Source organism: Pipra filicauda, unplaced genomic scaffold (assembly GCF_003945595.2).
Source record: "Pipra filicauda isolate LSUMZ 115617 unplaced genomic scaffold, ASM394559v2 scaffold87_size3191425_pilon, whole genome shotgun sequence".
In the NCBI taxonomy this organism is placed as follows: domain Eukaryota; kingdom Metazoa; phylum Chordata; class Aves; order Passeriformes; family Pipridae; genus Pipra; species Pipra filicauda.
The window spans coordinates 1,725,173-1,751,979 of record NW_024105064.1 but is presented as its reverse complement, the minus strand read 5'-3'; the positions used below and the strand labels follow the sequence as shown (position 1 = coordinate 1,751,979).

Sequence of the window (26,807 nt, the reverse complement as noted above, 5' to 3'; positions counted from 1 at the left end):
AGCCCCTGTTAATCTGGGTGCTTTGGCAAAGTTTTGCACCGTCAGTAGGGTGGTTCAGCTGTGACCTGTAATCACTGGATGAGGAATAAAGCACTGTCTCATCTGCTAATGCACGGATCAGGGCGCTGGAAATTCCATTACGGCTCCGGAGTTGGTTAAACACGCGCCGGGGGGATCCTGCAAGTCCCTTTTTCCGCAGCTAAAACCAGCGTTTTCTGGTTTCTGGGGCACATATCCCGGGGTTGCTGCACAGGTACGGTGAGCTGAGAGTCCCTGTTTGAGGATGGCAGGAGGCTGGAGGCTCCCAGGTCGGTGTCAGGGGGACAGCAGAGCTCAGGGTGGAAAGTGGGTGTGCGCTGGATTATTTGGGGATGGGAGCAGCAGGAAGGCTGGGACCTGTAACCAGAGCTGCAGGAGTGACTCTGGGGCTGGCTGCAGCTGTCTCTGGGCTGTCTCACCCGGGCTGTCAGGGCGAGCTCACAGCCCTGGCCCCTGCTCAGGGCCCTTTTCCCCACCGCTGCTTTCCCTCAGGAAATCAGCTCATTCCTGCACCTAAAATCAACCTGGAACTGCAAACCCCACTCGAAACGTCCTCAGCTGCTGTTCTCAGGGGGCAGTGGAAGAGCAGGGGCAGGAGGGAGGAGTGAAAAGCAAGCCCAGGAAGTTTGGAATCCCAAACTTTTCTGAGAGGGCGATGGCCCCTTTAAAACCTGGTTTCATAACACTATGAAATTTCAGCCACGGTATGAATTTTTTTTTCAGCAGGAAGGCCAGTGCAACCATGAGTTTTTCTGGCTTCCTAAGCACTGGCTTTGCTTAAAAAAAAAAAAAACAACAACCCAGGCTGGTGCTCTCTGTGTGAGTTTGGTTATCTGGATAAAGAAAAGAGCCCTTAGAACAGACCTGCAGTCCAAGTCTGGTTGAATTTTGAGGACGGGACAGAATGTTCCCCTGGAGCCAAGTGCTTCCTTGCTTGTTTGCTTGCAGTTCTCCTCTGTTCTCGGGGCTGTGTTCTGATTTCAGACATTTCCAGGCGCTCCTGGCTGCTGTTTCCCGAGGGTTTGTTCCACGCATGGATTGTCAGCTCTCCCCAGAGCTAACGTGGCTCCTCTCTCATGTAAAGCTTCAAAAATGAGGGTGGAGGAAAGGAAGTGAGACAAAAAGAAAGCAGGTTTGGCTCTGTGCTGACGTGATGCCATGCTAAGCCTTCCCCGTGGGGAAAGGAAGGGGAACCAGGAGCAGGATTTGTTCCCTCTTGCCCAGCAATTCCAGACTGGGAGGGAGAGGGGAAGCAGCAACACGGCCAGTGTGGAAAGCTGAGATTTTTTTTTACCTGCCAGCAGCTTTGTGGTTGCTGCCTTGCCTTCTTTGAGGAGCTGCAGAGTTTGCTTTAAGATCTTGGAGCGGGCAAGACGAGGAATTGGAGCTGTGGAATTCCCTGGATGGAGAACTGGGGACCTGTTTGCCTTAGTCCCAGGCCACAGGGGTGGCTGAGGTGCAGCCCCTGGCAGAGGGGGGCTTCTTCCAGGCTGCACAGAGGTGAACTGGAGGTGAACTGGAGGTGAATTTGAGGTGAACTGGAGGTGAATTTGAGGTGAACTGGAGGTGAATTGGAGGTGAATCCTGTCTCTGCTCCCCAGCACACAGCACTGGAAGGTATCTGGCAGCCTCCCTCTCTGTGGGACCCCACAGGATGGGGCAGCACGACTGGGATAACACCCAGTTATTCCCGTGCACTGTGGGGAGGGTGGAGGCTGATTTCCTGCAGCTCCACTGCATCCATGCCCAGCTGCAGCCAGGCTGGCCCTCAGCAGCAGGCACAGCACCCACTGGGGCTGGCTGGGCACCAGCAAGGGCAAACATCCTGGGCAATGCTCTGCCTGCTGCTGGGGGAGCTGCTGGGAGGGAGGGAAAAGCATTTCTGCCTCGATTGCAACAGATGAGCAAAGGGGACGGGGTGTCCTGGAGACTCTGCTCGTCTGGGGAGCCTCCTGTGTCTCCTCCTGTGCTTGTTGGGTGCTGAGGAACTGGCTTTGCCCCCTATCCTGGGTCCCTGCCAGAGCAGGGGGGACAGAACCCCCTCCCCAGGTCAAACCACACGTGTTGCTGCAGGAGCTGATCACTCCTCCAAGCCACTGCTCCCAAAAGGAGCCAACCAGGCAGGATAATTGCCTCTCCACAACCTCTTGGCAGAGGGTTCCACCCTTTTGCCTCGCTGGGTGCTGCCTGGACAGGGTTTGGGTTCAAGCAGTGCATGCACAGCTCGTTCTGGTTTTGCACATTGCTGTCTCCTCTGGCCTAAGGGAGGGAATTCAGTTCAGAGGCTTGGTTTGCAGGAAGGAAGGACCAGGAAAAAAAAAAGGATGGAAAGGTTGTAGGTGTGCTCTCAACAGCCCATACCAACCCTCTGAATGTGAGGTTAACCAAACAAATGCAGTGTGGGGCGTTCACAGAGCCACACACACATCAGGTTCTTGTCTTGCTTCACCTTATCTGCAGAAATTCACTTTTCCTACATGCCAGGGCCCTTCTTGAGGGAGGTGGAGAACATTCTGATGCAGTTAACAAAAGGAGAGTTGAGGGGACTTTCCTGCTCTCTGCAACTCCCTGAAAAGAGATTGGAGCCAGGGAGGGGTCGGGCTCTACTCCCAGGGAACAAGGGCCAGGAGGAGAGGAAACGGCCTCAAGCTGTGCCAGGGGAGATCCAGGTTGGACATCAGGAGGAATTTCTTCATGGAAAGGGTGGTCAGACCTTGGCAGGGGCTGCCCAGGGAGGTTTGGAGTCCCCACCCCTGGAGGTGTCCAAGGGAGGGCTGGACATGGCACTCAGTGCTCTGGGCTGGGGGATGAGGTGGGGACGTGGCACAGGGTGGCCTCGACAGTCTCAGAGGTCTTTTCCCACCTAAATGATTGTGGAATTGTGTGATATTGCTGTGGAATAACCCTCCCACACGTGCACACTCACACATCCCTGAGTGCAATCACCCAGGGACTCGGGAATGGTTGGGAAGCAAAGCAGTGGAGTCATTCCAGTGGATTAGAGGGATGATGTCACAGCTCACGGGTGGCACATCCCAGAGCGAGGGGCTCATTCATTCCTTAAATAAGCATCAAGTGGCACCGTCTAAACAGATTATATAATATCAGGGAGTGAGATAATCCCCGCTCTGCACACCCAGCCTGCTCCATCACGCTACAGCAGGGCTGAAATATTTCCATTCTCTCTGTGAAATGCTGCCACTGATGGAAACAGCGTGTGTGTGAATTCCTGGGTGATTCCACGGCTTGGATACCTCTGCCTGGGATGAGGTGAAAGGATATCTGATGGCAGGAAAATGTAACTGTATGTCCTGCATGTACAGAGAGAGACACAGAGAGCTTGTGGTGCTTTCTCAGCATCCAGGCAGGTGTGCCAGGCTTTATTGAAGCACCACCGGGGTCCTGCCACCCTGGCAGTGTTGGGGCAGTGCAGAAATCTCCAGGGCTGTTCTGAAGGGCAGCTGTTAAAGTCTGTCCATTGTTCCTGCTCTGTCCTGGCTCGGGGAAACAATGGTGGTTCCTACAGCTCAGCCCCTCTGCAGAATATCACCCCTTTGTTCTCTGAGAAACCCAGTTTGGGGCAGGAAACGTGGATTTGTCCCTGCTCCATGACCTCGCCCCAGGATGGAGGAAACAGACCCTGTGAGAGCACTGATAGAGCTTCCCTTCCCCTTCCTCTTCCCTACCCCTTCCCCTTCCCCTTTCTCTTTCCCCCCTCCCCTAACCTCCCCTAACCTTCCCAAACCTTCCCTTCCCACCCCACCTTCCCTAACCTTCCCAAACCTTCCTTCCCCTTTCCAAACCTTCCCTTTTTTTTTTTTTTTTTCCCTATTTTTTCCCCTCTCTTCCCTTTCCCCACACTTCCCAGATTCCCAGCTGGCACTGTCTGGAGGCTGGCACTTCAGCTGCTGCCCACCTGAAGGCTGGAGGACGAGAAGGCAGCAGAGTGACATTTGTAGAAAGGCTCCAGCCTTCAGTGTTCCAAGAGTGGGACAAACCCAGCCCTGCCAGATTGAGTTTAGGAGTTGGGAATAACACAACTCTCGATGTGCCACTGACTCATCTGATTTCAGAGATCAGGCAGAAAATGCCAAACTGGTAAACAGGGCTGAGGCTCTGGAAAGCTCCAGGCTGATCCATGTGCTGGTGGGATGGGAAGAGGCTGCTCTCAGAGGTCGGGATGCTGTCGTGGACTTTCCTCTTGGCTCGAGTTCCCCCCAGTCAGTCCCAGTTCGGATCTTTTCTCCCACCTGCAGTTCTGAGCTGTGTGGGTGGAGATGAGGGGTGTGAGACGCCGAGAAATCAAGAAAGGGAGGATTTTAGCTGAACCTTCAGCACAGAGGATGAGTATCTGTGAGTCCTGCAGGGCTCAGCCCTGTTGCTCTGACCCTGCACTTTGTGCCTGAGTTCTTTTTCCCTGCCCAGCCCCTGTTGCTACAAGGCCAGCTCTGTTCTGTGCCTGGGCTGCCTCACTCAGCACAGAGGGTGGATTAATTTTATCCCAGTGGTCCCAGTTACTCCCTCTGCCCTCAACATTTTGACTTTTGTGTGAGCTTGGGAATTTGCTCCTTGTGGATGAGCTTGACCAACCCATCTCCAGGGCAGGCTCCAGGACAGCACTGGGAATGCAGCAGGACAGTGGTGTTGGTCCTGCAGGGATGATTCAGGAGCTCAGAGGGATGTGACAGTCCCTCCCATGGCCACAGAGAGCAATGTGTAACTGGTGAAAATCCTTCTAGCTGCACTCCAAAAGTGTCCTTTCCCAGAGCTTGAGGACTGAGACACTGATTTTTCAGATGAGAATTAATCCCCCAATCCCAGCCACATCACAACAGTTCTGTTCCCTCTGGAGAGGTGTCAGGGGGGAAGCCAGAGCTAGAAAAACAGGACCATACCCAACCCTTGAGAGGAATAAATAAAAGCAAGGGATGCTTGGTGTCTAGGACACTGATTGATATTCCCCCAGCAAGCTTCCATGCAGCACCAGCCAGAAACTCTCATCCCTGTAGGAAAGGGTTGTGCTGCTGGTAGGAAAAAAAAAAAAAATCCAGTTGTTTCATGGCACTGGGACACAGCAAAAAATATTTGGCACCTCTGGGAGGGTGCAAGTGGCACAGGAAGGGGCAGGACCCTCCCTTTTTGCCCCCGGGCCAGAAGCACTTGGAGCACTTCTGCTGCCAGGGAGGGCAGGACCTTCGCTGCCTTTGGCAGGACACGACACAGGAAAAGCCTTTCAGGCAGAGACAAAGGGAGCCCAGAGGTTGGGGAGCTGCAGCTCTGAGCCAAAAGCCCAGGGGAGGGAGAGAGAGAGGAGAAAAAAAAAGAAAAAATGAAACAAGGAGCATTTAGCGCTGAAAGAGATCCCTGCTGGGGGAGGGTGGCTCGGGCTCAGCTGTGCACGAGGGGAAGTCTCAACAAAGCCTCCTGGATCCCCTCCAGCCCTGTTGGTAAACGGATGTCTCCAAGGGTCACTCAGGGAGAAGGTGGAACCGTTTGATAGGAGCTTTTTCTGATAAATCCATTTTGCTCGTTTAAAAAAAAAAAAAAAAAAGAAAAAAAAAAGAAAAAAGCGAACAAATGTCGTCTAAGGAGCCTCCTCGTGCCACATCAGGAGTCTTCCTTCAGCTCAGGGAAAGGATATTCCTGTGTGTGCAGTTCCCACTGCAAAAACTGAGTCCTTGCAGCCCAGGGAAAAGAGCAGGGAAAAGAGCAGGGAAAAGAGCAGGGAAAAGAGCAGACAGGCCAGCTCTGCTCTGAGGTTGCTCAGCAAGATGGATCAAAGTGTGCAGGGAAAAGTGTCACTGCTGGGAAAGGGCAAATTGATTGATGAAGTGAGGGTGGAGAATATTTGGTGGTTGGTGCCTGTTTCTGGGCTGGTGTCCCCATGGAATGATGGAATGGTTTGGGTTGGAGGGCACCTCTGAAGGCCATCTAATCCCATCCTCTGCCGTGGGCAGGGACATCTGGGGCCAGGGCAGGTGGCTCAGAGTCCTGTCCAACCTGGCCTTGAGTGTTTCCAGGGATGGGGCAGCCACAGCTTGTCTGGGCAACCTGTGCCAGGGTTTTTCCAGTTGGTGGAACTGGTCAGGTTGGGCTCAGGAGGCACCTTCTGGACTGGGGGGTGTGGAGAGGTGTTTGCTGCCCCACCTCCTTTGCTCACCACGAGTCTGTGGATGATATTTCCTTCCCCAGAACCCAGACCCTCTCCTGCATCCTTTCAATGACATTCCAGGAGCTGAACTGCCCAGAGAGGCCTGGGGGGGTCTCTGAACTGCAGGAGGGCAGTGTCCACCTTCTTTCAGACCTGGATCTCCTCCTGGGCTTTTCTCAAAGTTTATTAGAGATGTGGTGCTAAAATCTCTCCTGCCCATTGAACCAGAGCTCCAGTCTTGCAGCTGTGTCATCCTCCAGCAAAATGAGTGTTGGGAGCAGGAAGGAAGGCAGAGTCTGATGAGCAGGGGAATTAGTGGCTCTCAGCAGAAAAGGGGCAATGCTCTGCTGAGCTGAAGGTGGAAGGTGCTGTGTGGTGGCCACCAGCTGGTCTTTGTCAGGTCCCTGCTGATCCATCAGCATTAGCACACGTGGTGAAATGGTCCATGTGGAGAATCCATCACTTTGAGCTGCTCAGCTCAGCAGCTTGGCTGAGAAATGGCTTTTAGTGAGCTGAAAGGCCTGAGAATAGTGCGGAACAAGAAATGGGTGGTCCTGACTGCTCTGGCAAGTGGAGAACCCCCTCAGGATGGTGCCTTTTCACAGTCAGCTTTCTGATTTACTGCCAGAACCCCCGAGGGGTCCGTGGTCCTGACTGGTTTGACCACACTTAGCACAGATATCTGCTGATCTAAACCACCAAAGGGAACCAAACCATTTCAGTGCTGCTTCCTGACCCCCCGGCCCCAGCAAATCCCTTTTCTAACGGGGTTCCCCTCACCCTGAAGCATCAGCAATGGAAAAGGAACAGTGCTAGGGCATTGCTGGGCTGCTTCCCTCTCCTGCCAAGATTTGGGAAGCTGCTCAAGTGCCCTGGGCACGAGTAGGAAATAGTTTGCTGCGACTTCTGTCCGAATTTCCCCCTCCAGACTGCAAGGGTGGGTGATGAAAAGCAAACTGCCTCGTGCACAGCCCTTTTTCTCTCCTCTAGTGATCAGCCAGGGCTGGACATGAGACGTCCAGATGCTCAAGTTGCTCTGGTCTCCTTGAACATTTGGCTGGGAGTTGCAAAAGGAAAACCTGTTATCATGAGATACATTACATAAGGAGTGCATTAGAAGAGCTAAGGAAGGATTTCATCTTTAAGCCATTAAATCCTAGAGTAATTTAAGTTGGAAGAGACCTCTGGAGGTCATCTAATCCAATGCCCTTCTCAAAGCATTGGTCCAAGTAGCTCCTTGATGCTGCAGGAGCTGCCTGGCTCTCAGAAAATAGTGATGGGGGATTCAAAGTACTCGGGAAACTCAAATCCTTTCATAAATTCCAGTAGGCCTTTCTATAATTTGAACATAAACGAGGAGCAATAGTGGAAAATCCTGTATTTGTATGTACAGCAGAGTGCATATCTGCAATTCTGTGTCCTCCTGAAGGCAGTGCCAGTTCTTGCTGAATATTAATGTACAGATTTAAAGTCAATGGAACACGTCAAGCAACCAAACTACCAAGTCTTACTCATCTTGCTTCAAAGCCTTGTCTAAACATACACCTCCAGCCTCTCAGGAGAAGGGGTGGGAGCTGTAAACTGACATTTAGCAGGTTCCAGACAAAGACCCGGGGGTTTGTGGAGCTGTGCAGAATGTTGTGAGCACTGTCACCAAAGGCAGAGCTGAGTTTAGGCACAGGGTGTCTTCACCTCTGAGAAAACATCGTGGCTTTAGGGGTTGCAGCCCCCACGAAAAATGGGGGAAAAATAAAACACCAAAGAGCAGGAAACATCTGTAAAACCCAGTGTAAAAGAGATTTGGGCAGTCACTTTTTCAAGTTTTGATCCTGTTTGAATTGTTTGTTGTGCTCTTGGCAAACTGGTGACCCAAAAACCCCTCCTTGCAGCAGGACAGGCCAGGAATCCCCAACTGCTGCCCAGTGGGACTTTTTATATAAAGGGTGAAGAGTTGAGTCTAGTGGCTACTTGTTCTGTAGCAGGGAAGGAGCTGGAGCTGATGGATTTGATGACAAGTTCAAGTTTTTGAGCAATCACTGAAAAGGGAGAAATGATTTTTCACTGAGCCTTTGGGAAAAAAACCCCAAACACAAATGAGAATAAAACAGTGAAGAGGAGGGAGATGATTTCAGTGTCACTTACATGGTCCAAGCTTCTGCTGCTCTACCTCATTTTTCTCCTGCAGAAAACTCCCAGGATCAAAAAAAAGCACTGGCACAGCCTTCCACATCTGCATCATGCTTACAGCCATCTGTAGAGAGATTTTAGTCAAGATTAGAAATAGAGCTTATTCCATTATCCTGGAGCAAAACCAGGAGACTCCAGCCACTAAAAACAGCTCTTCTATTACCATTTCTCCATTAAGCAATTGGTCCAGTTTATCCCAAAGACTCATTTCAGTGATGAGTTCAATCCCCTCCACACTCCTTAGTTCACAAGTGAATTAGTCTTTACAAAACCTGACATGAACCTCAGGTAAGGTAATAAAAGCAATTCAGGGTTTTTTTTTAAGTGACTTTAATGTGAGTGGCTTTAAAATTGCTTCTATGACCTGTTTTTACTGAGGTTTCTCCCACTTGTTCCAAACACAGATTGAAGCAGCAAATTCCACAGGGAGGAGATGCAGGAAAGGGAGCCCTGTGGGGTTTTCTGGAAATGGAAGAGAGGGGAAAAAAACCCCATCTAGCTTGTTGTTGGAACTGGTGATCTGAGGATGGAAAGGCTGCTGGTGCCCAGAAGGGGTTAAAAAGGACAGGTAGCAGGAGGAATTAATGCTGCAGGCAGGATCAGATCCGTGTGTGGAATTAGCATAACACTTGCTATAAATAGATTTATCTGGGCCAGAGCAAATCTCAGCCATTTTGACCAGAACAAGTCACCTCTAAACAAGCAGGTCCTTTGCTGCATTCAGACACAAAGAGCTTCAGCCTCAAGCATCTCCCTCGGGGTTGGTGGGGGCACACGGAGCAGGTCCTGTCCCAAAACCAGGGATGTGCCAGGGGATTCACTCCCATGGATGGTCACACTGAGGGTTCTGAGCTCTGAGAGGCTCTGCAAAGAAAAACTGAGCCAAACCCCCCCTTCTCTGTGTCCTCCAAGCTCCCAGGAGTGCCAGGAAACAAGTTTGGTTCCTCAGAGGTCGATGTGCTCCCGTGGCCAGGCAGGATCTCTGTGGGACACTCCAAAAAGCCTTCAAGACCCAAAGCAAGCAGGTCACAGACTCACTCCCTCCCCTCCAAACACAAACTCAGCTCAGCTCTTCCTCCCACCCCCTCCTGCTGGTGGCCTGTCCTCTGGCAGGGTCACTTGGTGCCCCTGGAGCCAGCTGAGCCCTCTGCCCAGGTGGCATTTGGGGAGGCTCAACCCTCTCCTCCTAAAAGGTTTTAAATTATTATTATTGTTGTTATTATTATTATTATTATTAAATTACAGAATAGACAATGAGGTGGTGGAAGGAAATGCAGAATATAGATCTATATGTGTCTGTATGTACTCCCTTGAAAGAGAGGAAGATTTTTAGTTGCCCTCCCCCTCAGTTCTCCTGTATTTTTGGGAGCAGGACCCGTCCCAGCCGAGGTGGAGGTGTGGGTCTGGTGCCCACTTTGTGGCTGGTTTTGCTGGTTCCCTATTTCCCTTTCCCCAGCCCCTGGGCCCATCCTGGTGTTTGGCCTTTTGCAAGTTGTATTTTCCCCCTGATTTATGGTTTCCTGTGGGCTCGGAGGAATGTGAGGCAGGAGCTGCTTTCTGCTTTGTCACTTCTGAGCAGAAAAAGGAAACAGCTCAGCAGCAGGTCGGGGGTTTTGGGGATGTTTTCAGGCTGATAGCACAGCTTTGGGAAGGGTCAGAGCTGAAGGATCTGCCTGCCTGGTGGAGTGCTGAGGGCACACTGAGCTCCAGAAACCACCACAGCCACTATTCCTGTTCGACTGTGGCATAAATTTGGGTGCTGTCACACAGAAGGAGCATCCACCTATTTCTTATTCCAGGTGATCTTTATTTCACATCACCTGAAAGTGTAGAAATCCTCCCCAAAATGAGCAAAGGGTGAGGTTTGGCAGCTCTGAGGGATGAACTTGGCCCTGCACAGGGAGCCTTGGAAATGTGGAGATAACACAGAGGGTGTTTTCCCTGCACATCCAGGTCCTGGAGTGCTGTTGGATCATTCCTTTGTCAGCCCCTGAGGTGGTTCTGGCTGCAAACAGGTCAAAGCCCCCTCGGTGCTGGGTGGGGAAGGGCTGAGTTTGGTGCCTCTGGGGTTGTTTGATGTGTCACAATCACCAGTTGAGGAGTTTGGGTCAGTTGTTTTCCCAAGTCTTGTGTGATCTCAGTGATGGAGAATCCAGGGCCGTGGCTTGGCCTTGACTCAGCCTCAAATCAAACCCAGGCAACTCCTCCCCACATGAGCTCTTGTCTCCTTGGCCCGTTTCTTTCCAGGACATCTCATTCAGGGCTCTGCCTTCTCCTCCTCCCTGTGCAGGGAGAGGATGTTGGCTGTGCAGGAGGCTGGAAAACAGGGATGTTCAGAGACTCCTCCATGAGCAGTCCATGGCTTGGGGTCTCTAAACACACCCTGACTTCTGTTGGAGCCACAAACTCTTCTCTTGCCACCACTTATCAGTAACTGAACCCAAAAGTGTGGCAGGTGGCTGTGCCTGGACACCATCCTTGGCCTGGCACGTGGTTATCCCACGGATCCCTGTTGGATGGCCAGAACAGTGGCACTGCAGGTGGATTATCCAGCTTGTAGGAACATCTTGCCAGCAGCTCGTGCCAGCTGAACACTGGCATGGGTTTGTTTAACTCAGGGCACAGTTACCTCTTGGCACGAGGCACGAGGTGAAATATTCCCAGTGTTGATCTTCTGGGATCATCAGGACAGAGATGTGGGGAAGAAAGGGCCCTTTGGAACAAAGCACTCCAGTGGGCAGTGCTCCTGCTTCCCAAAGCCTTCCTTAATTAAGTCAAAGGCAGTTGGATCTCCATTCCAGTGGGCAGAGGTGTTCACTGATGGCTGATAGAAATGGCATGAAGTGTGACTTCCCATCCCTGGAAGTGTCCAAGGCCAGGCTGGATGGGGCTTGGAGCAACCTGGGCTAGTGGAAGGTGTCCCTGCCCATGGAATGAGACGAGCTTAAGATCCTGTCCAACCCAAACCTTCTGTGATCCTATGATTCTAAGCACAGGCCGAGGGATCAGGGGGATAAATTCTATTCTCCTTTTGATTTCCTTGGGTAACATTCCCTCTCCCGTGGCTCTGTTTCTCTCACTCTTTAGCTGCCTTATCTCCTTAAACTCCCCGGAGGTGTGACAGTCTTTCTGTGACATTCTATGTATCAAACACATGTTTTCAGTCCAGCTGGAGAATCTGCAGTTACTCCTGCGAGTAACCCCACACCAGCCCTTTCTTTCCTGATGGGTGTGACCTCTGTGTGTGTTTTGCAACCATTAATTAGTAGCCAAGACACAAAAGCTTAGCCCGTGGCTCGACTAGTCATGTAAAGATATTAATAGCCCTGGACACAAAGGGGATGATTGAGGACTCCTGAGTGAATGGCTCTTCCCATTCATGGCAGGAAGGGTGTGAAATCTTCCTTATGCTTGCCAGCTCCTGTTACACAGATCCCTCATTAGCCCCTTGGTGTGACAGGTTCCTCTGCACAGCATTCCCAGGGCTTTCTCCGAGCTGGGAGTGCAGCTTTGCAGGAATTTCTGTGGGGTTTTCTGGGTTTTTCCCCCCCCCACACTTTTTATTTCAGAAGCGGTCTGGCCTTTAAAAATCGGTCTGAGAAACTCCTGGGATGTGAAAACAAGGGGAGGAAACGGCCTCAAGTTGTGCCAGGAGAGGTTTAGATTAGATATCGGGAAGTGTTGTTTTTTTTTTCATGGAAAGGGTTGTAAAAGCATTGGAATAGGTTGCCCAGGTGGAGTCACCATCCCTGGAAGTGTTCAGAAATCGTGTGGATGTGGCACTTGAGGACATGGTTTAGTGTTGGACTTGATGATCTCCAAAAGCCTTTTCCAATTTTAATGATTCTGTGATTCCCTGAAATTCCAAAGTAATTTTTCACTTGAAAACTGTCATTCCATTTGCAGCTGGGCTCAGATCTTACTGTGAAACTTAGAATTCAGAGAGCTCAGCCCCAGAGTGATGGAAACACAACATCTTGGTCCATCTTCTCCTTCCAGAACGGAATATTCCCCATCTCACCCCTGTCTCATGAAATGTTTCACTCTGATAAACCAGTGCTGCCAAAGAATTCTTGCAGAAAATACTTTTTTTTCCTCCAGAAAATACCTTTTTCCCCCCTCCAGAAAATTCCCAGGGGGAATGTGACACCCCAGGGATGTGAGACCCCAGGGATTCTGTGCCATCCCAGGCTGAAGTTGCTCTTGGCCCCCGTGGTTGCATAAGCAAAGCCTTTGATGTGTGATCCCTCCTACTCAGCCCTGAGCAGGAGAACCTGTTCCCCAGGAAAAGGAAACCTTGGTTAAAACACACCAATTCCAGCCAGTGCTTTGCAGGGGATTTTTTTTCAGCCTTTCCACTCAAATTAGTCCATCCTCGTATCATCCAGACCTTGCAAATAAGCATTAACAGAGTTCTTCCCTCAGTTCTTTGTTAGACAGGGGATTAATCTCACTTTAAAGCTGATGATCCAAGGCTGGAATTTTTAAAGGCCTGTGGAAATAACTTGGGTGGCTTGTGAAATTTAAAAAAAAAAAAAATCCCTCAAATCCCATTATGGAGTAGACACAGGCTGAAGTATATAAAATGTGTTATAGAAGGTAATTTAAGTTGGTTCTGCTGGATTTTGCAGTGGAGCAGGGCAGGGCCTCCTGGTGACGTGGGGAGGGTGAGATGCTGAGGGTGGAGGGTCACCTTGGGAGGTGCCTCTCAGAGAAGGTCCCTGCAGAGACAGAGGGATTCAGCTCCTGGACTGCACAGCTCAAAGCACTGAGTGACTCTGGGCTTTTGCTCCTCTAAGTCTGTCCTCACATGAAGGTGTTGGAAGAGTTGAAATTAAGGATTGGACCAAAGGAGAGCACTAAAATTTGCCTTTGTCCATCCCTGTAAACTCCCAGTGGCTTCTGCAGAGGAAATGAAATACGAGGCCAGGTTTTGGTGGTGTTTACACTGGGGGAAGTTTGCAGGGTTTGTGTTGGGCTGCTTGGAAAAAAGGAGGAGATTTGGGCTGCAGGGGGAGGAAGTGAATGTCCAAAGGGGAAAAAAAAAGCCAGAACATTCACAAAACCAAGTCTCATTCAGCCCTGAGTTTGCTTTGTGGTTTCCTTGTGAATCAGAGGAGAAACAGGGAGTGGGAAGAGGGGAGAGAAAAAACATTCAGAGCCCAATCCAAACCCAGCCCCCTCTCTCCCCCCAGCCAGCATCTCTCACACAAGACATTTGTTTCTTCTGGCAATGGGAGGAAACCTTTCCAGACATTGTCCTCCCAGAGCTGCTCAGTATTTGCAGTTAAAAGGGCAGTGCACATATTTATGTGCGTGCACTGAGAGAGAGAAAGGAGAAAGAATAACTGTTATTGTGCCCCAAAGGACAGGTTGGTTTAATTTTTTATTTTTTTTTGGCAGCCCCAGGGGTTTGATTTCAGGCAGCACTTTTCTTGCTCCTCAGGGCTTTCTTTAACTGCCTGAAGCACCAGGCCCCCTGGTGTAATTCCTGCAGCACCCCTGATTCCTGTGTGGATGCAGGATGTGGTGAGAGCTCATTTCCCAGTGCTTTAGGGCACACACAGATCCCTGATTCCCAACCACAGTCGGATAAGCAGAGCAATTGTTTCCTTATCTGTCTTCATGAATCAGTAACAACATTTCTTCCCACTCTCCTACAAGAGGCCAAGCTAATAATGTCTTAATCCCCATCCTGCTCCTTCAGCCTCCACGGGGAGGATGGAGCTGCTGGCATGGGAATGATTTTCCTTGCAAAGGGTGCTGCCTGCAAGCTGTTCCTGGGTGCCAACTTGGAATGGATCTGGGAAATATCTTCTGGCCTTTAAGCCCAGCAAGCTGTGATTTATTAACCAAAAGGTCCATTAGTGCTGTGGAAAGATTGGGAGGGTTGGGCACAACAGATAGAAAAGGGAACTAATCAGCTAATACAATGACACCCAGGAGTGCCAGACTGGCCATTTCCCTGGGATCTGTGGCTTGTTTTAAACTGGGCTGCGTGTAAACCCGTTCAATAGGATTATTTTGGAGGCCACACTAATTAAGGGATTATCCAGGGAAAGTGGTAGATGCTCTCTCTGCCTTAGATAATGGGACAGAGCTCCTTCTGTGGCTGGGAGAGAGATCCCTGTGTCAGGGGAGGTTTAGGTTCCATGTTAGGAAGGGTGAGGCAGGGCAGGGTGCACATGGAAGGGACATCAGTGTCTCTTCCCAGGGAGTTTAGTTCTGGATGTCGCTGCTCTCGGGGGTAAAGAATTCCTTCTGTCTGGAAATAGATATTGGCAGAGTAGAATCAGGTCTTGGGGTGACCAGTGGGATGTTTCTGAGTGATGCAGGCATGACTGGACAGTCCTGACCGTCCCTGCTGCTTCCAGACTGCAAATCCATGAGTTCCCGTGGCATTTTGGCACTGATTCGGGTGATTATGTTTATCCCAGCAGCATTCCTAGGATTCCCCTGTTTTACCTGCATCACAGCACTTCTCCACTTAGGGGAGGGGTTTGAGCAATTAAAAAAAAAACCCTCTGGGAGGTGGATTTTCCCAGTGACCCTGCACGGTGAGCGGGAAAGCACTTCCCAAAGGCTGCGGGAAGCAGTGCCAAACGCCGTGTTCCTCACGCAAACCTAGCTCCTTTTGGGGGTCACAGGGGAGAAATCCGGGGGTTCTGTAGGGTCAGGGCTTCCAGCAGGATGGGGAGCTGGGAATGTGGCCCCTGCCAGCAGAGCTGGACGGGCACCAGCGCCGTGCTGGGAAACGGGGAAGCGAAACCCCGGCGTGAAAAGGCCGGCGAGGCTCAGCCTTGGCAGAGGGTCGGGAATCCTCACGGAGCCGGGAGAACCGGCCGAGGGGAACACAGCCCCAGTGTTGGGGAGCACAATGGAGTTCCTGTGGCTGTGGCCACAGGGCAGGGCATTGTCCCTGTCCCCGGGTGTGCCAGCGCTCCACGTGCGGGGCCAGCGGTGGCTCCGGAGCTCCCGACGCCCCGGCGAGGCAGGGGACAAGCAGCAATCAGTGCAAGATGATCCCCTGCCCCCAGAATGGGCTCCTGTTCTGCAGCTAATGGGAAGAATTGGAACAAGAGCCGGAGTGTGTGTGTGTGTGTGGGGGTGGGATGTGTGTTCCCAGCCAGGGGGACATTTATCTGTGCCACAGGGACACCTGCCACTGGCAGCGGGAGCGTTTTCCCTGCCCTGCCTCACTGAATGGGGGCTTTCTCACCATTCTCTCTCCCCTTTGGCTCCTCAGAGGAGGGTCCAGAGCCAGCCCAGGTGCACGGGGGGTTCTGGAACACTGAGTGGCACAGGAAGCAAAGCCTGGCCTGGCAGAGCTTTGTGGCACAGCTCTCTGGGCTGCAAGGCTGCGGAACCGGAGCCGGGGCTGCATTCCCAGCTACTGCCAGCCAGCAGCTTCCCATGGGCTCTGTGTGAGCTCAGACCCTGGAGAGACAGAGAAGCACTTTCCCCTCGCTTCTCTCCCCTTCCCTTTGCTGACCCCCCCTCTCTGCCTGGTTTCCCTGGCCCCCTCTGGGTTTGCAGCATCTCCCGTTCTTGCCGACGTGTCTTTCCCCTGCCTGTTCCCTGGCTCCCATCGATCCCTGAAATCCCTTCTGCATTCCAGCTCGAGGTTTCAAACACTGCTGCCAAACTCTGCGTGTGCACTGTGGTCCTGCCTGTGTGTGGGAGAAGGAGTATTTAGGAGTAAAACAAAGCTCTCTCCACAGCAATAACCATCATAGACTAAACAAGATCCGCAGTCCAGCTCTTTCTGGTTCGAGGCAGGAGCCTTTGCTCCACACAACATCTGCCAGTGGGGCTTTTTTTTCTTTCCAAAACTACTTTCCTGTGGAATTCTCGTGAGCTGTAGGCCCTGACTTTACCTGCCACCCCACACTGTTACTGGCAAGGTGCGAGGCTGCAGGATTTTGTGTGAAACAGATTTGTTTTCGAATTAAAAACCTATTTCATCCCTCTTGATGTCCTCTAATTTGATGTAGATCAGTGGCAAGGTCTGCAGCCTTCAGCTGGAGGGTCTAATTCCTCACTTGTGCAGGTTTAGGGTGTGATTTAATGCCTCCATTTAATATATAGACATTTAACAGTCAATTCTGCAATTCATCACCCACCTACAGCCACTACACCCTGATTGTGCATCTGTCCTGCCCTTCTGGCTCAGTGTTGAGGATGATATTTGTGGCAGGAGTGGGGGATGTGTGCTCAGTACCCCGTGCCAGCAGATCCAGCTTGTCTGCTTTCACTTGCTTGGCCGAATTAGGAGTTGATAATTAATTTGTGATATTTGATTTTTTTTGGTCAAATTGCAGCTTCTGCTGACAAGTGATCACGTGGGGCACGGAGGAATCAAAGAATTAATGGTGCCAGAGAAAAGCCCACGGGCAAATAAGAAGGATTTCATACTTCTTATTTTTAGATATGTCCTGTGTTTGGAAGTGTCTGCTGGAGTCACAGTGTTCCATGGGCAAGGATATCTGGACAATGCTCATGCAGACCTCCAAAATACCTCCTCCTCCCCCCTCTCGTGCCTGGCTTTACCCTTCTTTCGTTTCCATAACAGTGCAGCGAAAATATTTTTATTTACTTAGAGAAATTTAACAACCTGCAGTTTGACCCGCAGGGGCCTGGGGGTGACAGCTCTTTTCCTCAGTTTGTTTAGGCTGGCCTGGGATGCTCAGCCACGATGTGAAAACACTGTGGCTTTGTGGGTGGCATTTTTGTGGGACTCCAGGTTGTTAGTGAGCTCTTTAATGCCAAGTGATGCAGGTGGAGCGAGGCCACAGCAAACCAGGATTGCTTCTGATACCCAGTTTAGCAAGAGGCATCTGCGTGTGCCAGCTCAGCCTTGGCACCCAGGGGTTTAAGGGCAGCAGGAAACTCCTGAGTTTATTCCTGACTGGGCACATCTCTGGATCTGGTTCATTTACTGGCTGTACCTGTGCAACTGGTTCTGCAAAGACATTTCTTTCCTCACTCTGGTTCCTGTTCCAGCTTAGTGAGCTGGGTGAAGCACGTGCCCAGCACTGGGCACACGTGTGAGATCCCATCGGATTTGGGATGAGGGGAAGGTTTTCAGGGCAGTATCTGCTGGAGGATTTGGTGTCTCACGCCCTGCAAGGCAGGGCTGGCTCCAGGACTGTCCCCCTGAGCCTTTGCCGGTGGGGACTGTGGTGGTAACACCCCTTTGGTGATTTCTCCCTGGGTTTTGCTTTCAGAGCACCAAGCAGTGCCCTGGCAGCAGCTGCTCTCAGCCCTTGCAGTGTGAGCACGTGGGACAGTTCATCCTCCCTGCCTTGGCTTTCCCATGTGGAGCAGGAGGCTGTTGGCCCTTTGCTGACCTGCCAAGAGACCTCGAGCCTCTGAGCAAACCTTCTCTTCCAAAAGTCTCTCCTGCAGGTTTCCTGGTGCTGTGGGTGCTGTCAGGGCTTCCAGCCAAGGATCCTTGTGGTTGTGGCCCTGCCAGAGCCAGGCAAGGGCTGGGACAAGCCTGGATGCTCCAAGGGAGCCCTGCAGGCAGGACGGGCAGAGGAGCAGCTCTGTGAGGACCAGCACCATGAGAGTCCAGCACCAGGAGCCAATCCCTCACACAGAGAGAAATCAGGAAGAAAACCAGTGTTTTCTAGTAAAACTGGACCTCTCTCCTTAACCTGATGAAGCAAGATGATTAGTCATGTGTGAGTGTCCCTGCACTCACCCAGGGTACAACAAGTGAGGTGACACCCGCTCCCTGCAGGGCTCGGAAGGAGCTCTGTCCTCCTCCTCTCCACTGGAAACTCAACTGGTGTGTTGTGGGAATTCCTTTCCCTCACAGCCAGGTCGCTGTTGGCATCACAAGGCTGCTCTGTGCCACCCTGTGCTCACCCTGTACCCCAGGCATTTACAGGCAGCACTGCCCTGTCCCGGTGCTAATGAAGCTGAAGTGCCAAGGGGTTGTTCCAAACCTCGTTCTGCCCCTGGCAGATGTTCTGCCTTCAGTTTTGGGGGGGTGGAAAAAGCGAAAATAATCTTTGTTCTGCTCTGTGAAAGGCTGAGTGGCAGCAGCAAAGGGCCAGCTCCGGAGGTAGCCGTGCACTCCCTGCTGACGTGGATGCTGCTGACTCAAAAGCCGGCGAGCAAGAGCATCCCATGTGCCAGATTCCAGCAGAACTCCTCAAAATCTAGGTCAGCGTTTGCACGGAGCGCAGCGTTTGTGCTGTTGGCTTGTCAGCACCGGGGGTGTGTTAATAAATCTCTGGCAATATTGGGAGTAAATCTCCTCGCGGCGTCTCCCGCCTGAAGGGCTCCGAGGGTGTCCCAGCTGTCACAGCGCAGCTCCGTGGAAGCGGCTCCGTTTCCCAGGCAGGGAAAGCCGAGGCGGGGAATGACGGGTTGGTTTTGCTGACACGGCTGAGGCGTTGCCAGAGGTGAGGATGCCCCTGGCTCCGGGACTCCCGCTCCCAGCCACCAGCCGGCTCAGCCCCACCCTTGGAATACGGTATTCCAAGGCGTTCATTCCAGCTGCAGCGAGACTTGTGGGCCGAGCTGGAAGCAGGGCAGCGATGGACATACCAAAGGAGCAGATAAACACTGACTTTTCCTTTGTGCAGCCAGCGGGGACCGCGGGAGCTCCCTTCCCCACTGCAGCCAGACTGGGAGCACAGGGAGGGATAAAAGGGGATAAATAACGAGGGGACAAGGGAACAGGCTGCCTTTCCCAAGAATCTGAAGGGAGCAAATGAACCTTCAGGAGGGGAGGTGAGAGCAGGTAGCAACAGGAGCTGATGAAGGGGATTTTTCTGTGATGTCTCCTGATCCAGAGTGCTGTCAGTAAAACCAGGAGCCCTTCCAAGAAAGACAGGACTTCACCCTCCTGGTGTTAAATGCAGGGTTTTCCCACTGATCCACAGAAAGAGAAATGGAGCTTTCACTGTGAGAACTCGGTGATCCTTGTGGGTTCCTTCCAACTCGGGATATTTGGTAGTTCTGTGAACTTGCTGCTCTGAAATGGGATTTCAGCATCACTGAAGTTACTGGTCTTTAAAACCCAACTGAGTTTTAATCCAGTTTATCCTGATCCTGCTGCTGATGAAGGAACAACAGTCCCTGAGGCCCAGGGGAGTCAACACCAGCTGAACTGCTTCATCTCTGGAAGGAAAGAGGGACAGTGAGAGACAAGTGAGGACAGTGATGTTCATGTGCTGTCAGTAATTTGTGCACATCAGGCTCAAGGCCATGAAAGCAGCTCCCTTCAGCCAAGTTAAACCCAGGCACCAGCAGGAATACATTGGATCTGACTTTCCTCAGTTGTGTGCAGAGTTTTCAGCTATCCAGGCTGTTCCATGGGGTTGGTTTTTTTTGTGCTCCCCCAACCAGGAGGAGAGGCAGGTTCTGAAGAGGGTGAATGAAGGCATGGAAGAGCAAGGATTAAGGATTGGGATTGGTGGGAATGTGATGGGAGAGTCTGGTTGAGTTTGAAAGAGGTGGCTCCTGATTTTTAAGTGAGCTGTGCCTGGACCACGTGTGGGTGCTTGGGGTGAAGGGCTGGTTGGGAGAGGGAATAGGGAAGAAGCAAAGGAGAAACAGATGGCAGGAGCATCCTGACCAGCATCCAGGGAGCCCCTGAAGCCTCAGGTGTGACTTAATCCTAAATTAACACTCTTTAGCTCTGGGTGTAACTGGTGTGCATGGCAGGGATCAGTGCTGGGTCTGAGCCACTCTGCTGACAGAGCAACAGGGCTGGAGATGGGAAGGTTTCCTGTCAATGGAGTCTTTTTTCCACATGTTCTTCCTGACTTCTGGTTGGTTTTACTCCTCACCATCTCTCTTCCCAGTTCTGGGTTGACTCTTCCAGCAGGAGTCCAGCCCGGAGCTCAGGGGACTTTTGTGCTTATTTGCTTTTTGAAGTTCCCCAAGATGAGTCCCAGTTTTGTGCCTTAAATTCCCCCCTAAGCTGTGGGATGTGTGTGAAACGGGAGCATCCAGGCTCCATCCATGTTTTAGAGAGATTTGTTTCAGGAATGCCTGGCATTAATGGAAGGAATTCTCATCCAGGGCAGCTCCTCAGTCCCTTCTCAAATCCTCTTTCCAGCTGAGGTGGGATGCTGAGCTGGAATTTCATGTCCAGTTCCATTACTCCTTAGAATTCCCATCTCCAGCACTATCCTGAATCCTCTGCTCCTCACCCTCAGAGACCTTTGGCTGCACTGAACTGTCTCCTGAACCAGTCCCGTGCCATTTCCATGAGCAAATGCAAAAAGCCCTGCAAATCCCTGGGAATGGGGAGCCAGGCAAGCCCAGGATCTGGTTGTCATGGATATTGTCACCATGGAGCTGTTGCCATGGTGCTGTCTGCTCCCATTGACAGCCATGCAAAGTGTACTTATTCTCTGGAAGAAAGGAGGAAGAGCAGCGGATGCTGCGGGGCACAGAGGCTTTCAGATCGATATTTAGGGAGGTTAGTAACTAATAAAAAATGAATCACTCAGAACTATCTGAAAATCTAAAGAGTGACCACTGACAGTCAGTGCTTGGCTCAGTTAAAACCTCCAGAAATACAGGATCTTGCAGATAGTGAGGATGTGGAACTTAAAATCCCAAAACTCCTTTAAGGAACACGTTTATTTTAATTCCTGGAGAAAGCTGGTGGGATTGCCAGCTGTCAGTGACCTTGTCTGGCTGCTGATGGTTCTGGAAGAAGGAGCTGAATGAGAAATGACTTGTGTCTGGGCCAAATATCCCTGTTTAGCTCAGGGCAGAGCTCACCTCACCAAGGCAAATGTTGGTTCCACTCCATTTCTAATAGAACTCAGTCAGATTTAACAATAATAATAACAATAATAATAATAATAATAATAATGACTACTCTGCTTTGCACACCTACAGCTCCTGACTCTCTGAGCATTTTGCCACTGTTATTATTTATGAAACCCTCCAAACACTCCTGTGAGAGTGGGAAGGAATTATTTTCCTCTGTCTTTTAAGAGCAATAAAGAGGCACAGAGACTGATAAAAGCTCCCATGGACACTGTGGCCACCAGCCCCAGGATCCAGGAGTTCCTCTTTCCTGTCCTGAGCTCTGGAAATGCCAGCTTTCACCCTGTGCCACGGCATTAACTGAGGGAGAGCCTGAACATCCCTGCAGTGACAGGTAGTGTAGGGCCTGCAGCAGCCTGGTTTGGATCAAACAAGGATCTTGGATGCTCTGGGTGCCTGGAGAACGTTGTCTCTGCCCTGGATGTGCCCGGGGCTCACTTCCAAACACATCAGGCTCACACAGCAGCCCTTTCCCTGCCTGTAGAAGATGTTCCCGTGGAGGAGGTGTCACTGCCAGCCATGGATTAGCCCTTTTCCCTGGATTTGACAGTCATTGCTGTTGCTGGGAGCAAAGTGGGTTTATGCCTGTGTCCTTGCAGACCTTCCTGGGGGCAAGGTGGGGTTTTTAGGAGTTGCCCTAAAGGTATAAAAGCACTGCTCTGACTGTGGGGTGCTCCTGGTTCGGGTGGGATTCATCCGAGGTTTGGATCTCAGGGAGCCTGGGAGTGCCCAGAGCAGCAGCTGGGAACAGCTGGCTCCCAGGTGGGAGCTCAAGGGCTCCAAATTCCCTCCCCTCCCCTTGAGGGGGGAGGCTTTTATGGCCAGAAATAGGGAGGCTTGTAAGGGAGTGGGAACACGATGTAGTAGCTGCATCACAGGTGTGAGAGACACAAATCAGCCCGAGCTGGAGCTGGCACCAGTGGAGGGAGAGGGAGGGAAGCAGGATCTCCAGGAGCTCCTGCTGCAGGGATATCTTCCCACTGACTGTGATGGGGGCTGGCCTGGATCCCACGTGTCCTGCTGATGTTGCTCCCGGCGGGATCAGCCCCAAGATCAGAGAATCACAAAATCAGCTGGGTTGGAAGGGACCTCCGAGATCATCCAGTCCAACCCTTGATCCAACCCTGCTGTGGTTCCCAGCCCATGGCACTGATGCCACATCCAGTCTCATCTTAAAGACCTCCAGGGATGGAGAATCCACCACTTCCCTGGGCAGCCCATTCCAATGGCTGAGCACCCTCTCTGGAAAGAAATTTTTCCTAATATCCAACCTAAACCTCCCCTGGCACAGCTCAAGACCCAGTCCTCTTGTCTTGCTGATGGTTGCCTGGGAAAAGAGACCAACCCCCCCCGGCTCCCCCCTCCTGTCAGGGAGTTGCAGAGAGTGAGAAGGTCTCCCCTGAGCCTCCTCTTCTCCAGGCTGAGCCCCCCCAGCTCCCTCAGCCTCTCCTCACAGCACTTGTGCTCCAGTCCCTTCCCCAGCCTTGTTGCTCTTCTCTGGCCCTGCTCCAACCCCTCCATGTCCTTCCTGAGCTGAGGGCCCAGAACTGGACACAGCACTCCAGGGGTGGCCTCCCCAGCGCTGAGTCCAGGGGCAGAATCACTTTTCTGGCCCTGTTGGCCACCCTGTTCCTGAGCCAGGCCAGGATCCATTGGCCTTCTTGGCCACCTGGGCACACTCTGGCTCATGTTCAGCTCCCTGTCCATCCCCACTCCCAGCTCCCTCCCTGCCTGGCTGCTCTCCAGCCACTCTGTCCCCAGCCTGTAGCACTGCTTTGGGTGGCACTTGGGAAAGCCGAGGTGCTTTTTGGGTGTGCTGGACTGTAAAAAGTTGCAGCTGGTTTGTGTGTGTGGTGGAGGGAGAGGTTTTGTGTCTAAATGTGCCTTAGGGACAAAGGAGCCCTTACTGGACCAGTTTGACAACCTGGGGGCTGAGTACAGAATTTTTCTGAACATCAACACTGAAAAAAACCCCAACCCTTTAGTCTTTGTATTATTGTGCCTCAGTTTCCCTGCCAGCAAAGGGAGGAAAGCCAAATGCACTTCCCAAGGAAAAAGAAGGGCATGGTTAATTAAGGCAGCTTTGTGAGCTGCTTTGACAGCTGCAGGGATAAGCAAGTCACTATTATAGCAGCCAATAGTTCAGAATTACGCTTTGTGTGCCTTTGCTTCTCTTCTTCATGTGGTTACCAGAGGTAACCGAGCAATTTTAGGTCATTTTATTACTTTTTAATACCCGGCTCGGTGTTGGGTTTCTGCCTTCACGTAGCACACGTGTGTGTTGGTGTCAGAGCCCCTCAGCTCACAAAGAAATGCCGAAAAAAGCCCCGACCACTGTTCCAGCAGGGAGAAAAAGCAATGGGAAAAATGCAGCCAGGCCTCTCTGAGCAATGCCTGGTGATCACTCCACGCCTCAGCTGTGGTAACATGAGATTATTTAATGCTGAGGTTCATTAATTGAAGACATGACTGGGCTTTGCTGTAGTCAGCTCGTGTCACCTGAGCATCCCCAGCACTTGCCAGGCGTGGATTCATCCCTGGATGCTCACAGTCTCACTGGGAAGCCAGTGTTTAGCAGTTCAGCAATGGGGAAGTTGAGGCTCAGGGATGATTTCTGTGTTGGGCTGCTCATTGCTGCAGTCATCATCCATCTCTTTTGTTACAGGAGCAAACGGTGATTAATGATAATTAATGATAATCCAGCTCAAAAGGGACCCATCCCAGCCAGTGCCCTCAGTCAGGGTGGCATTTCCCTCTGGTTTTGCCCATCCTCCTCTGCCAGCCCTGTCCTCCCAGCTGCACTCCAAGCACATATAAACTTATATAGACTTATATAGCTTATATAAACTCCAGTTTTAGGCTCCCACATTTCTCCCACTCAGCTTGTGGTGCCAATGACTTGATTTCCACAACAGTGGACTTTGCATTAATCACTTTTTTTGGAAGCAAGTGTTTCTTTTGCTGGTGTTTCTTTGGCTGGGACTGTGGGTAGGACAAGGCAGAGGGAGGTGCAGGGCAGATGTGTCTCTGACAGCAGCACAGCTCATCATTCCTGCCCCCGTGGGGGGTAAAAACGCTTCGGTGAGATTTTAGTCCCGTAAAAATCCCGCTTCCGAGTGGGATCCTTTGAAGGACAGAAGAAAAAAGGCACAGTGCAGAGCCCTCTGGACTGTGGGGAATTGCTGCTTTCTCTGGGTGAGGAAACCCAAGCCTCATCTCTTCAGCTGGAAGGGCTCCACTCGAGCAGATGAGGCCGGGGATTGTTTTCTCTCCCCTCCTGACGGAAACGGCCCAAGGGCTGGCAGGGCATGAGCAGGAAGAGCACCAGGAAACACAGAGGGCACCCAGCCAGGCCATGACTACGACTGCTCTGAGCTGCCCAGCCACTGGCACTTGGCTTTATTTATTTTTTTTTTATTATTTTATTTTATTTTATTTTTTTTTGCTGGCGAAGGGATTCAGTTCCCTCTTGGGAGAATCCCTCGGTTTCCCAGCGGGATTCCTGCAGCTGGGAGAGCGTGTGCTGAGCATCCCAGGGCAGCTGCCTCCTGTGCCTGGGCTCCCCTGTCTGTGTCAGAAGGCACAAACGCTGTGGACGTGGCGTGTGAGCTGGCCAGGGATCATATGGGCCACTTCCCACCCCTGCTCATCTCCCTGCTGGATTCCCTCGGGATGGAGCGCTGGGAGCTCAGCGCTGCTGAGGTGGCATTTACTCATCCCCAGGGAGTCATTCCAGGTTCCCAGCCCGTTGTGTAACTGAGAGGGCTTTGCCTTTTAGCTGTGACACGCTGGTGGAAGAGTGGGAGGGTTTAATTTTGGGAATTTGGGGTTGGCAGAGGCTTTAGCCCGGTGCTTGTGTTCTGCAGGGAGTTGCACTGAAAGCTGTTATTTTTCTAGGGAAGCAGGATCAGTGAGCTCTGGAACTGCCATCAGGGAGCAGGATAAGGACATTTTGGACTCCATGGAACTTAGGCTTGTTGTACCCTTGAAGGATGGGAAATCAGGTGTTGATCAGGCCCTGGGATGCAAAGGGCCAGGATGCAGGAAGAAAAATCTCGGGCCAACAAGACCAGGAGTGTGGGAAAAGACACAGGGGAGGAGTTAGGATGGAGGACTGGGGTCCTTTTGTCTTCCACTTCCAGCTTATCCAAAATGAATGTGTGGCTGCACCACCCCCAGCAACATCTCAGCCTCATAATTCACCTCCCCAAGGACTTCACTGGGATATAAAAGCCCCGTGGATCTGGAAAGGAGGGATAAAAGTTCAGTTTTGCTCCCTGTGAGGGAGCTGGAACTCCATCCCAGTCCTGGAGCTGAGTAAGTCCCTCAGATCACCATCCTTGAAATCAAACACTTGGAGCCTTTCACATCGAGTCCACACAGCAAATATAAAGTTCAGATTTCGTGCTCTCCCAGCCATAGGCAGTTGTATTCATCCCTTAGCAGATACCAGACCCAAAATGTCTTCCTCCTCCACAAAAGTCCAAATATATCGACTCCTTTCCATGTGTTATGATAAAAATGGGGAGTAAATTATACTCTCTCCACCTTCTGGCAGGAAATATGCTGCCAGACTCGCCTCTGCAGATTAAACAATGGCTGCTCCTGCTTTCCTGAAAAGAAAAGCATCCCCAGAAATCCCAGCTTTCTCTCTCTTTTTTTTTTTTTAATATATATATATATTTTTTTTTTAAGCTGGTTTTTTGTGTCCAGCTATCAGAAGCACGGAGAAAACCAAGTGGAAAAATTCAATCTGGCAAGTAAGAGCACAATGCATGAAGGCACACGACTCCCAAACCCAGAGAACAAAAATAGCTGCGAGAGAGAGAGAGAGAGAGAGAGAGAGAGACAGAGAGAGAGAGAGAGAGACAGACAGGAAAAAAAAATAAATAAAAAATTGCCTGAAAGAAGCTCTTTAATTATTCCTTTTCTCTCCAAAGCTTTGCCCCCCCCCAGGGCACAGCCAGGCTGCCATTTGTGTGGGGCAGCCATATGGGAGGCAGGAAGGCTGGAGAGAGCAGCATTATTTGGGAGAGAGAGAGAGAGAGGCTTCCTTTTTTGGCTGGCTTTTCAAAGAGCTGGTAGCAGATCGATCGTGGCCAGAGCCCCGGGCACGAGGCAGGCTCTGCTCCCGTTGGGAGGCACCAGGATTTCATTTCCAGGCTGGATGATGGGAGGCTGAGGGGGGGGGAGGTTGGATTCTGGAGAAGGAAGAGGGTGGGATAAGTGTTGAAGTGCTTTTTCAGTCTGCTGGAGAATATTCCTGGGCTGTCACTGAAGACAACAGGAGCCCCAGGGGCACAGTTTTGCTGTTCCCTTTGCTCTGGGGGTGTCCTGTCCTTTTGCTGGGAGCAGGATGGATTCTCTCCTCTGTCATTCCTGTTCAGGGCTGGATTTTATTTCTTTAAAGCCCGAGTGTGACATTTCAGGAACCAGCCTTTTAAAATTGCAAGCCCACCAAGTTCAGAAGCTCCTTGCAGGGTGAGATTTGGGATTGAATGCCCTGGGTGAGGTTTGACCACATTTCCAGGTGTGTGGTTACAGGAACAACCATCCCAGTGGAGCAGCTCTGCCAGGGAACACTCCCAGGTTTGCAGTGCCTCCAAAAAGTCATTCCACAGCACAT

At 51.5% G+C, this 26,807-nt stretch overlaps 1 protein-coding gene across 5 annotated transcripts in view; it reads left to right on the top strand.

The window, feature by feature from the left end:
- ACAP3 (ArfGAP with coiled-coil, ankyrin repeat and PH domains 3) overlaps positions 1–26,807 on the top strand; it is a 73,672-nt gene that overhangs the window by 7,536 nt on the left and 39,329 nt on the right. The gene's annotated exons all lie outside the window — the stretch shown is intronic.